The sequence below is a fragment of the Polypterus senegalus genome, chromosome 3, assembly GCF_016835505.1.
Source record: "Polypterus senegalus isolate Bchr_013 chromosome 3, ASM1683550v1, whole genome shotgun sequence".
In the NCBI taxonomy this organism is placed as follows: domain Eukaryota; kingdom Metazoa; phylum Chordata; class Cladistia; order Polypteriformes; family Polypteridae; genus Polypterus; species Polypterus senegalus.
Window position 1 is genome coordinate 136,615,230 of NC_053156.1, and position 12,394 is coordinate 136,627,623.

The following is a 12,394-nucleotide window of genomic DNA, read 5'->3' on the forward strand; positions in this document are numbered from 1 at the left end:
AATTCAATATCATTCATTTTTTAAGTCACTATCAGCTGATACTGATATGAGGGCTGAAGTATTGTGCATCTCAATGTCAATTTTATCAGGTATTACTACCATATCAAAATTATTAACTACTAAAAATTAAACAACAGAATCATTTGTGAACCTACAGTAAGAATTATGTGTGTGTGTAATTAAAAGAGAATATGAGTAACACAAAAGACCTAATTAGTGCTGAATGCTTGTATGATTGTATGCAGTGATTTTCATGAATAAAAGCTACACAGATGTATCGAGAATGGACCAACTGACCAATAAATATGCAGCCAATGACTCTGCTGTGCATAAATGAGCACAAGAAGATGAAACATCTTGTATGGAGTAAGTAATTGACTAATGACAATCAGCTAACAACTGAAAAGAAAACTAGTATAAACAGAGATTTATCAGAGTGCACAGTTTATTATATTTTGAATATGGTAGCTACCTTATAATAAAAAAAACAAGAAGCTGCAATTGCTTTGAGCTAAGGCGCACAAGAACAAGACACTGGAATACCAAGAAGAACGTTGGCCAATGATGAGTTTTAGTTCTTGCCAATTAATGCCAATGAAATATACAGAATATGGTGCAAAACCCATGAACACATGAATTTGGCCTGTTGGGTGTCAACTACATAATCTGATGGTGGTGGTAGAATGAGTTTGTGTTTTCCTGGGATACAAAGGGTCCGTTGATGCAAGTAAATCCAGTCTTGAATGTTACAGGATGTCTTGACCCTGCTGCCAAATTAAGTGCCTCCCTTCAATGTAGCCATTTGAAACTCCAGTATAGTGTTACATATTATAAGAACAAAAATATCCTGGAATATTTATCAAGACCCCTGAATAAAATCCAATTATGCATTCAACAAATGAAGTAGAACAAGCTACACATCTGATACTGGTTAATTTTCATCATGTACGGAGCAAAATTGAGTTGATAGGCAGGGATAGGGCAAGTAATCATCTTTCTTATATGTACCCTTTTTCCTGCATTAAAATTCTCAAAAATCTCAAGAAAGGAGGACATTTCTAAAGAGTTTCTAAGCTTGCAAATTTTAGTAATAAAATCAGGAATTGAAATATCACAAATACTGAAGGCGAGGAGATTTGTACTCAATTTCTTCATCTTTACAGTACAAAATATTACAAGCTTTTATACTCAACTGAATTAATGATAAATTGTTTAAAACAACAGTTCTTAATATCTTTCCAAATATAACCTACTTAAATAAAGTTGATATGCATGTTTACTGGCAGTGCCATACTTGGCTCAAAACATGGACAGATGATGCTATGCAACTAAAAGCGGACTACAATTTAGCTTAGTGACAGAGGGTCCCTCATCTATAATGGAGATTTTTCAAGTGAAAGTTGGCATATTAAGTCTGTTTCTACCTATCATGTTCTGACCATTCATGTTAACAATCACTGATTTAAAAGTATGTGTGGTAAGTGCAATAAGCATTAATTAACAGCATTAATGTCTAAGGCACATATTCATACAAAATACGCAAGGAGTACTTTAAAAGATGTTAAAGAAAAATGTGAATATATCAATAAATAAATGAAATAATAAAAATAGTAAAGGAAAATAAATTAATATGGACTTACAGAATACAGATAGACCAGTAACAGATAAAGTTAAAAACTCCTTAGTAATACATAAAATTGCTAAATTCATTTTTAAGTTTCCAATTATTATAATAATATGTCTGATGATATAATACGATAGCCAAGGAGGATAGAAAAATAAAAACTCCAGCTGGTGAAATTCTGGAGAAAAAAAATCTGCAATGGTTCCAATGACAAAAGAGTGTCCAGCTCCCACTGGGCATTCTACCAAAAATAAATTTGCTTAAGTAACTCCTTATTGTTTTTAAGCTTCTGCCCTCGATGCAGTGGGTCTCACCACATCACAGAAAACTGTAGAATTACTTGAATCAGACGGCAGTAGCACAAAACAGCAGTACAGAAAACTGGAAAACAGAAAATAAAAAAGGCTAATAATTATTGCATATCCAAGATGCCTATGACTTTTTATATTGTATATAATCTTTTAGAAGTGAAGGTAAAAAGTAGTGGGAGTTGATTATAGGGTCAAGAGCTAATAAAAATTCCTTTTAAGCATCATCAAACAGCTCTTTGTATCAGTGTTTCATGTCCTTCTGCTATTATCTTGGGTTGTTACAGTAGTATTTTAAAATCAATCGTAAAATGCACAGGTAAGCAATGTAATGATACTAAAGCTTAGCAAGTCCTGTTATGAGCATTACAATAATCTAGTCAGCTAAAAACAAAAAAAACGATCTGACACTCTTCATTTTCAAATAATACTGCATTAATCCAATGATGTTTTCTGATTGGTACTATTCAGGTCATAAAATGATTTCTTCAAAATGTCACATATATTTGTCTCTTTCTTTTTTTCCCCAGTGCTGCATTGACATCATGCATCAGAAGGTGTGAGCTTATTCAGTGTGAGCAGGAGCATGCAGGTGGCCGGTTGCTGTGTGCTATAACATGCTTGACCTGGTGGCGATGAACACACATGTACTGCACAGTGCATGCACGAGTCCACTGAGAAAAGAAGAGTGTTCTTTCCTCACCTTACAAGAAAAGGCGATGGAAAAAAAAAGAGGATGCAACATCGGCAAGCTTCTGTTCCAAGACCGCCGCTTCCCCCAGGAAAGCAAGCTCAGTCAGTGTCAGGCGCTCCTTCAATGTAATAAGAACCACAGCATAGAGAGAAGTGTGAACATTGCAACAGGTACACATGTCGTAAACATAGGAAGGACGGTCCTTGGGTGTGTGGGAACTGAATTTGAATTTGATGACTGTATATAGCGTGGAACTGATCTCTCTGTACTGTTCTTTCCTCTGCATGTCCTGGAGTACAAAAGAAACACCACCATGCACCAAAATGTGGAGACTAGGCAAGATCAGAAAAAAACAAAAAAAAAAACGCGGTCATGGATTACAACTGCAAGAAGGTATGCCAATGAATATGAATAATATGAATAATGTTGCATCAGTGCCACAATGTTTTCCGAAATGTACTATACAGGCCATAAAATGAGTTATTCCAAATATCATACATACCTATGAATGTTTTTTGTCAGTGCAGCTTTGACATAATGGACATTAAGGTGCATACTAATTCAGCATGAGCAGAAACACTTCATGAAACTGAATAAAAATAATTCAAGTGACAGTGACATACAAAGAAGGCAGATTCACCAGTGTTTGTGTGTTAACTTTTATCCCTCCAGATCAGAGAATGTCCAGTTCCATTGTCTCAAAACACCACTCACATCAATAGTTATTCCCATTTTTAAATAAAAACTAACAGCGTCAAATCCTTTTAGTATGGATAAATTCTGACACACAAACGTTGGAGAATCTGCCTTATTGGTATCTCATTATCACTTGATTTTTTTTTATTCAATTTTATTGAGTGTTCCTGCTCATAGCTATAGAGAGATTTGAAAGATATAGTAGAGTTGAACTCAGATGATGATGAGGGTTCTACATCAGAGAAATAATGCATGTCGCACTTTTGCCATTGCTGTACTTTGTATATAAAAGCCAGATCGAATGTTATTTACCTATTTACCTTGATTTATTTACTTATGTCCTACAGCATAAAGTCACAAGTAGACTGCAGAGCTTACTTTGTTTGATCAACACGGGCATGCTCAAAAAATACATTTGTAATGCCATTAAAAAGTGCATGCTGAAAACTTCATTTCGCAAGCAATGGTACGAGAATGCAGTCAGACTTCTTTTTTTGGGCTTATACACCATCCAGATCTAAACACTAGCGTGGAGTGTCGCTCGCGTACTGAAGAGTCTATAGCTGCAGGTGGAAGCTGCCGTTGCTGTACTTTGTATATAAAAGCCAGATCGAATGTTATTTACCTATTTACTTTGATTTATTTACTTATCTTCCAATAGCGTAAAGTCACAAGTAGACTGCAGAGCTTCCCGTGTACATATACAAAGTACAGCGATGGCAAAAGTGTGACGTGCATTCTTTCTCCAATGTAGAACCCTCATCATCATCATCTGAGTTCACCTCTGTTATAGGACGTCTTTATGTGAAAACAGCAGTGTCACAACAAAAAACAAAGCTAACCTTTACAAGTACCATAAATTTACACCGGCTGTTACAGCTCAAATCAAATTTATGTTTTTATTCTAAAATAGTAAGAATAAGAACAGCTAATTTCTTAAAACGGAGTTGTCCAGGGTCAAACTCATGACATTTGATTACCAGTCAGCAGTTATTACCGCCATGCCACCAAAGCATTCATAATAGGACGTGTCAATGTCGCACCCTATCGTGAGTTCTAAAACATGAAAAAGTGTCTGTTTTAACAAAGTATTTACATAGATTGTTGTAGACACAGAACACACATGAAATGCATGTGTTCCAAACACAATATTTATTCTATACAACTCTAAGCAACTGACATGTAGGTAAACAGACTTGAGCTGAGAAAACATTGTGCAGCGGTAGGGGGATGTGCTAGCAGGCTACTTGCTGCTCATTGACACATTTACAAGACAAAAGACACTGACGGAGAGGTGCGAAGGGATTTAAGGTGGAAGGGATTTAACAACTACAGTGTTTAGACAATTTTGGAAGACCCTCGTATCTAAGGAAGAGCCAGCTATGTCAGGTACACTTTCAGTTAGTACATCAGAAACGTTTATTGAAAGAACCTGTTGGACCTGGCTTAAGGACACAAGTGGAAGGTTTTAGTTGAGTAATTATTCCTCAAAGTTCATTCCTTTATTTTTGAAATAAAATGAAAAAATACAATTTCATTTTACGGGGTACAGAACTTAGTACATATGTTGGCTAATAGTGCTGTTTTAGTAATCAATATGAGGACCCCTCATGTGTGGAAAAACATATTAAATTTAATTCTTAACTATACCATAGATCACAGGTTAGAAATGTTGAGTTTAGTAAAAAATTAAGGGCAAGACCCCATTTTGATTTAGAGTTTAGAGTTACAAAGGGACCTTAAGTAAAATGTGTTTGTAGATTTCATTAATATCAAGGCATATTTTGTACAGGGTTCACATATTGTAAGGATAGCTTTCAGGGAATGATTGCACCCTCCTTAATCTGAATGTAAATAAAAAGCATGCCTCTGGGAAAAATATTGAAAAAAAAAACAATTATTGAGTAAAGTAATTTAAATAAATATAAATGATATTATAAATGACCACATTTGTCATCACTGTTCACCCTCTGTAAAAATGTGACACAAGTATGAAATCTTCTGAGGCCTGTCTTGGTATCCCAAAGCCTTGTGTTATGACATTCTGGGAACATATTGGGTATATACTGTTTTGGCTCCTGGTTCTTATGTGAAAAAGGTACTAAAATGTAATTTTACCAATAGTATATAGTATAGCTGGGGTTAAATTAGTATGTGTTAATTCAAAGATGATAATAAAATACATCAAATTTTGCTTTTAATAACATAGCAAACTGTATCCATACATTTTTCAGCTACATGAACCCCAGATGAGTTCTTTTCCTATCACAGGACTTGCTCATGGTCAAACTAACACGTATAGCCAAATAAGACTCACTGGATGTTGGGAGAACTAAGAATACTTGGAAAAAAAACAATGCAGACATTTGAAAAATCTATAAACTCCATACAGACAGTGGTCAGGCTGGTAATCGCACCTGGCATGCAGATACTGTTATGAATGGACTTCACACCTCATACCCTGCAACTGTGTAGAATCAGCACCAATTACTGCCTCCTCATCAATAAAATGAGCAATACATAAACTTGAAACTTTTTAACATGTTTGCATTTCTATAGTGAGCCTTCCTCCATTTGATCATGTAGGGCACTAAGCAGGCTCCTGTCAATCATGGAGAATCCACTGCATCCACTGAAAAGTATCATCTCCAAACAGAGGAGCAGCTTCAGCGACAGACTGCTGTCACTGTCCTGCTCCAGTGACAGACTGAGGAGATTGTTCCTACCCCACACTATGCGACACTTCAATTCCACCTGGGGGGTTAAACGTTAACATTATACAAAGTTATTGACTGTTATACCTGCATTTGCACTCTCCACATTGCATTTTTCAACTTGAAATGCATTTTTATTTAATTAATATTGTTTTTATCTGCATGCTGTTGCTGGAATATGTGAATTTCCCCTTGGGGACTAATATAGTATCTATCTATCTAGTATGTGTCACCATTTTAGTTCACACATTACCTTTAACTTTTTAAAATAGTTTAAAGTCTGACAATGAACTGCCAAATAAGCTAGCATTGTTAAAAAAAAAAATCAAAAGTTCTTAGTAAAATTATATTATATTTAAAAAAGTAACAAAAGTGTCATGGAGTCCTTTTTTATCATTTAACATGCTGCTGAGCCTGATTTTTAATTCTTCAAATATTGATTTCTTGGTCAATATTATGCAGGGTTGCTAGTAGCAGGACTTTCGATAAGCACGGGAAACAAAAACACTCCACTAGTTATCAGCCTAATTATTTTCAAATTGTTTGACTTTGAATTAAGAAAACATTATTCTTATTATTATTTAGTATATTTTTTACATTTCTCTGAAAGTGCAACTTTAGCTATCTAATCTCTGGGATGGGTTGGGAGCACAAGAGTATTTTAACCTATAGGGTCATTACAGAATTTCTTTACAATTTCTACTGCACTTGTTCACCTGAATAATGAATTGCTGCATAAAATATACTTTCAGTTACTTCCCAATGATCTATTAGTTTGTGTCACTCATTCATTTTACTTCATTCATTACTCATTCATTTTTACTTCATTTTAATTTTTACTTAAGTAAAATATCCAACATTTAGACTTGTTTTAATAAATAGCACAAAACACAGTATACATATTAATCAATTTAAAGAATCATTTATAACATACTATAGATCTTAGACATTTTTAATTAAGAAAAACATGTTTTTTAAATTTAGTTGGAAATTGGGATCTTATTAAGGAGTAACACTGGCTCCTTGTGAATCAGGAGAGACCTGCGTTGCCACTGATTGCCGCAAGAATCTTATGATGTCTAGTTTTCCAAATATTCACTTTACCCTTTTCATTTACTGGTAAGTATGAAAATGGCTGCGCAAGGTACTTGACCTGCATACTTAAATGTATGCTACATTTAAAACAAATATGATCATTAGCAAAACAGAGATGTATTATTACTCTAGTAATGTATGATAAACAAATAAAGAATGCAGGATTATCTGATATACTGTATAGTATATCCTGACTTGGTGGTACCCATTAAAATAACCCCTGGAGTGGAAACAGTGGAAGAGAAACAAGTAATTTGCATAAATATATTTTTAAAGACCAATTTTAGTTTAAAAAAGTGCAGAGCACAGGTGTGATGCAACATGCATACATTCTTCAAATAAGTTATTAGAGACACACTGAAATATGCAAAAATGGTAAAAATTGTACTGTTGGAAGTGAATAGTTGATCTTTTAATCAACACCGTAAGAAAAAGAACATATACTATATCACCATTCTTTTAGTTTCAAAACCTGCTTATCCAGGACAGAGTCAGAGGGAAGCTGCAACATATTAATTTCCTTGGAAGGGGTTTATAGGGTCTTAATGTGGTATATGTTGCAATACTGAAGCAACACCAATGTCTACTACAGCTTCTACTCCACTCTGCAAGCCTAGGAATTTCAAAACTGCAAAGAGTCATATAAGCCATTCATCGAAAGAAGAATTTTACATCTATGATGTAGTACAAATTACTGGAAAATATTTGCTTAAGTATAAATTCCAGTTACGTCAAAAAAGTGAATTTAAAAAAAAACTGAGGAGCAAAAATGGTACTTATTCTCATGACTCAAGTGGCATGAAAAATAAAAATGGATATCGATAACACAAGGTAAACTGCAAAGGCTTTGACAGTATCAGGGGTGCAAACAATGAAGATACTTAGGACATAAGGGATAACCCTTTGCATAGTGAAGATCTGTTTATACCCTAGAAGTAAGTTGTTAGAAAACCTGTTTTTGTTTGTGGCAGCCTAACTGCTGTAGGCAATTGCAAATTAAAGTAAAATGGAAATAATTAACTTACAAAACTGACAACTGACTTTTAGCTAATGACTCCTGTCTTTATATTTCCATACATTTTTTCAGGAGAAGACCAAAATATACTATTAAATAACATGCTACAATACATTGCAAAACTTACCTTTATAAAGAGTAAATATTAGCATAAATATTAAAAAAATATATACAGTCCACAAAAGCAGCCACCGTATTATTTAAAACTTCTCAAATAAACTTTTCTTTTCAACAGTACATCATAGCTATTAAGAAGCAGAATCAAACGCAGCACCAACTGTGGTCATCACTGCTCTTGTGAAAAGAATGGACATAAACACCATCAACTCAGAGAGGAAGAGGCAAGTTTGTTGTACCACGTGAATGTCACTGACAGAATAAAACTGAATATACTGTAAAAAAAAAAAAACACGTACTTTTACAAATAGCTAAAATTTACATCGGGTGTTAAAGACATAAATAAAATGTATGTTTTTATTATATCATAGTAATAACAGTAGCAGCTCACTACTCAAAATAAGGAGCATCTGGACTTGAACCCGCAACCTTTTGATTATAAGACAGCAGTTCTTACCTTTGCATCATCCAGGAACACATATTAACTTTTTGTCGATTGACATTTGAGCTTGGGTTTTTAACTCATTTTTTTTTCCCTTTGGTTATATTCTTGAATAAAAGAGCACGTTTATTTGATATTTGGACTAAAGTCTTCATACAATATACACTTCATGTCATTATTACTATATCAGAAAAAGTTTCTGTTTTAGTTAGGTGTTCAGCATTTCTTGCCTCGCATTTTCTGTCATCCTACACTTAGACAGATCATTGTAGACACGAAACACACAAGAAATGTATATATTCCAAATAACTATATTATTTACCCTATACAACTCCAGGCACCTCACATCGAGATAAAGAGTCTTGAGCTGGGAGAACTTCATCTGCCTCGGTGCGGGGATGGGATAGCAGGATGCTTGTGCTGATTGACACATTTGCAAAACTACGACACTGATGGAGAGGTGTGAAGGAATTTAAGGGGGCCCGGGATTACAACTTTTTTCGAAGGCTTCAGGAATTCTAATGTTAAATATATAAAATTATATGCAAATGTGAGAATAAATAGTCTCCTTTCTTGTACAATTTGAAGATACTGACAATAATGTACTGTACTGTGGTTGAAAGGGCAGGACAAAAGAAACATAGGCGTTAGCCATGAATTAAACAAATCATGATTTAAGCACAGCTGTTTTGAAATTCTAGTGTATGTACTGGGCTACATACAAACCCAATGGTTTGAGGCAGCTGTTTACTCAAATTGCATGATTTTTGTTCCTAAATGCATACTTACAATTTTGCTGCTATTTCAGACACTTGGCTCACTTTGTGCAGAAGTACATCATGCATTGTAAGCTGAGAAAGTTAACTGTTTATTTGCAGTTATTACTAATTACCTGTTGATGTCTTTTGACTCAGTAGAAGTCAAGTATACCACACACATCTGTCATCAAATTTTGCATAGCTATAAATAAAAATGCATAATAAATATTGTTTGATAGTTTGAGAAAGATCCTACCAAGGAATGACAGTTTAGGACTGTGGTGATGTGACTCATCAAGATTTTCACAGGTAATAGGATGAAATGTCACTGCTAATAATATTTTCACATCACTTTACATGGCAAATACTCTACTTGCTAAAAAGACAAGCCTGCTCTGCTGTACTGTAAACAAACTGAGATGGGAGCTGGGAGCTGCCACCACCCATGAAAGGCAATGAGACTATGAAGGAGGTGAACACTGGTAAATTGCAGAGGAAGTGCCAAGTAGGACATAACAAAAGTAAACAAAGTTCCACTGTTTTGTGTGCTGGTGCTGCCGACAATAGACTCCAAAATATGTGCAGATTATGATGTGGGCAGTTTTATAATCAGTCATTCATGTCACTTTCCACTTACGTACAAGTCTTTTGAAATATTTAAATATGACTGTAATTTAGAAACTATTTACATAATGATTTTACACCAAGCAGCAATACAACCTTTTGAAAGCATCCATTTGTGGATCTCTTGCTCCTGGCAGAAGAATGTAGTGCCAAGTTTGAAAATACACATGCAGTTAAACAAAACTGTGTAAAATGTTACTGCTTTTGTGAAAGAGCTGCTAAGAATCCATACTGACACCTGATGTGGACTGTTTTGTAATATGTCTACATGCCGATAGATGTTTACAAATGTTTACATATCCACAGAAATATATTGAAATAAAGAAAATGTTTTTAGTTTTTTCCTTCCTTGTTCCAATGTGCTTTAAAAGGCTACCATTTATTTATTGTATTGTCTGTGATACTATTGGCATTTTTTTGCATTCAGTATGTTTTTTTATTAATTTAGTGTATTGCACTTTTATCTAGAATGTTACAGGTTCAAATCCAGTTACTGCTAGAAGAGATCCTAATCTGCTGGGCCCTTGAGCAAAACCTTTAACCTGTGCTCCAACCCACAAAGGTCATGTGAAAAAGATCATTTCCCCTCAGGGATAATTAAATCATACATAATAATCAATTTTTTTATTTCTTTGTGTCTATGCTTGTTCTATTTTGTTCCAGTTTAGGGGGCTTTTGTGCTTAGTAACTCATAGTTCATGACATACTCCTTGTAGCTACTGAAAGGTAACCAACATCTTCACGTGTGAAAACATTTCAGTTTTCAGCTTTTTCAGTTTCTGTACAATTAATTTCACCCTTTGTTCCCATTGTACTTCATATCCTGTTAGGATGTTCTTATACTGAAAAAACGTGAAAGGACTTTTTTAGGCCAACATATCTATTTTCTGCAATATTTGACTGAAACTGTCTTGTAGTTTTCACAGAATCCTTTTTAAGAGTTGTTCTCTAATGCCCATAAACCCTCCACCATATGCACTGTGCAATCACACTTTTGTAATGATTCTTGGCCCTGTTGCTTGATTTATAAGTAAGAAAGTTAATGAGAGCAGATAATTCATTTTGGCAATTATTTTGTTAAATTCATAATGATATATGATCATACTGAACACCACTTGTTTTCAACAAAGATAAATCTAGCACCAGTTGGACTGCTGGTAGGTCTCATAAATCCATTAGCTAGTTATTCCTGACTAATGCTCCATTACTTTAGCCTTAAACCTAGACAGGAGTTACATTTTCCAACAACCAGCTGAGGGGTTTATGGGTATGCTTTTAGCCCATTGTCTGTTGAATGTGCCATGGAATTGAATGGGGAGCAGATCTGTAGTATTACAAAAGTATTAGGTGTGGTGCATAAACACCAAAAATACTTGTTTTCACAATTTATTTTAGAATTGTATTTTCTCAAGTGACTATAACACACAATAATTTCTGAGGCTGGTCTGACCAAGGTATAACAAAAAAGAAAACGGTTCAGAATGCAATATACCAGCAACCTGTAACGAGACTGGATGTGAAATGAATCCTCCTGTCAACTGAGTAAATCTTCAAGTTACATTTAATTGGTATTTTTGCCATCTGTGGCTGCTCTAATAACCCTGAGCTAATTAAATTCTTGGCTGCCCCTTAATCCTGCAAACCTGACATTTGAACTGAATTATTAATCATTATTGGAATTATTAAAGATTGACTAATTACTCTTAGTCCCCTCCTAAAAAAGAATGGTATTTCAGCTTCCTGACGTCTATGGATATGTGACTATTAAATGACATGATTCTTCATAAAAAAAAAAAAAAAACCTGCAAACAACATGCTGCCTCCATCCCTAGAAACTAATAGTTGTTTTACTCTGTTCATTGGGTACAGGATCTCTTAAGTACAACAATGATCTAACAGAAAATATTTTAAGCTGTGTTTTCCTTTTTCTTTCAGATAGCCTATTTTTATGTTTAAAGCTATGTTTATTACATTGTCAAAAAAGTTGTTAAGTTCACGACTCACCATTTCATCTTTTAATTTTTCTGAAAGCCCATTATCAAAAACAGATAATAGTCCTGGCTCACCTTATCCTGCATCTGCTGTTAAGGTTTTAAATGATATTAAGAATTCTCCATCGCTATTATTGTCATGATTATGATTCAAAAATTGAGTATTAGGTAAACTTTTTTATATCTGCTTAAAAATAGCATGAAGTTTATGTAAAAATTATTCTGGAATAGTTGTACACAACAGATGTCAACTTGCGATGAATCAATTATTTAAGAGGTTTCAGGGTACAGCATTGGGCCATCCAGATCTCACCAC